We start from the raw sequence: 1,564 nt of genomic DNA, 5'->3' as shown, positions 1-1,564 counted from the left end.
ACATTGGGATGTTGATGGGTATTGCATTGGATTTGTAGATAGCCCTTGGCAAGATTGTCATTTTCACAATGTTGATTCTTCCAATCCAGGAGCATGGGAGGTTTTTCCATTTCCTTAGTTCTGCTTTAATTTCCTTTTTTAGGGTTTTAAAGTTTTAATCTAAACGGTCCTTTACATTCTTAGTTAAGCTAATTCCTAGGTACTTTATTTCCTTTGAGGCTATTGTGAAAGGAGTTACTTTCCTGATTATTGCCTCGTTCCTCTCACTGTTGGCGTAAAGGAAGGCAGTTCATTTGTGAGGGTTGATTTTATGGCCTGCTACCCTTCCAAAGCTTTGAATCAGCTCAAGGAGCTTGCGAGTAGTGTCCATAGGATCCTTTAAATACAGAATCATGTCATCTGCAAAGAGGGATAATTTTATTTCCTCTTTCCCTACTTGGATCCCCTTTATGCTTGCTTCTTGCCTTATTGCACTGCCTAGGAATTCTAGTACTATGTTAAAAAGGAGTGGAGAGAGTGGGCATCCTTGTCTCGTTCCTGATTTTAGAGGGAATGGCTTTAGATTTTTACCATTAAGTATAATACTAGCAGTGGGTTTCTCATACACAGCCTTTATTACATTGAGAAATGTTCCATGGAGTCCTAGTTTCTCCACATCTTTTAACATAAAGGGGTTTTGGATCTTGTCAAATGCCTTTTCCGCATCTATTGAGACAATCGTGTGATTTTTGTCCTTGCTCCTGTTGATGTGTTGAATTATATTAATTGATTTGTGTATGTTGAACCAGCTTTGCCTCCCTATGATGAATCCAGTTTGATCATAGTGTATAATTTTTTGATGAGTTGTTGTAGACGGTTGGCCATTATTTTCATGAGAAGTTTTGCATCGATGTTCATCAAAGAAATGGGTCTATAGTTCTCTTTCTTTAATGAATCTCTGTCTGGTTTGGGGATGAGGGATACACTGGCTTCACAGAATGGGTTTGGTAAAGAACCTTCATTTTCAATTTCGTTGAAGAGCTTGAGGAGTATTGGTGTGAGCTCTGCTTTGAAGACCTTATAGAATTCAGCTGTGAATCCATCTGGCCCTGGGCTATTTTTAAGTGGAAGTTGTCTAATTTCCATTTCTGTTTCAGAGCTTGAAATAGGCCTGTTGAGTTGGGTTAGCTCTTCTTGGTTCAGTGTGGGTATGTTAATATTGTCTAGGAATTCATCCATTTCTTCTAGATTCTCAAATTTGTTGGCGTAAAGGTTTGAGAAGTATTCCCTCATGATATTCTGGATCTTGGTAATTTCTGTCGTGATATTACCATTTTCATCTGCGATTTTATTTCGATATGCTCTCTTCTTTGTTTGGTAAGATTTGCTAAGGGCTTGTCAATTTTGTAAATTCTTTCAAAGAACCAACTCCTTGTTTTGTTAATTCTTTCTATAGTTTTTTTTATTCCAAATCATTTAATTCTGCTTTGATTTTAATAATTTGCTTTCTCCTAATGGGTTTAAGGTAGGTTTGTTGCTCTTTTTCCAAGAGGTTAAGGTGAGGCATTAACTAGTTGGTTTGACA

The sequence above is a fragment of the Megascapheus bottae genome, unplaced genomic scaffold (assembly GCF_031878675.1).
Source record: "Megascapheus bottae isolate mThoBot1 unplaced genomic scaffold, mThoBot2.hap1 HAP1_SCAFFOLD_41, whole genome shotgun sequence".
In the NCBI taxonomy this organism is placed as follows: Eukaryota; Metazoa; Chordata; class Mammalia; order Rodentia; family Geomyidae; genus Megascapheus; species Megascapheus bottae.
Note: the sequence above shows the minus strand (reverse complement) of the source record.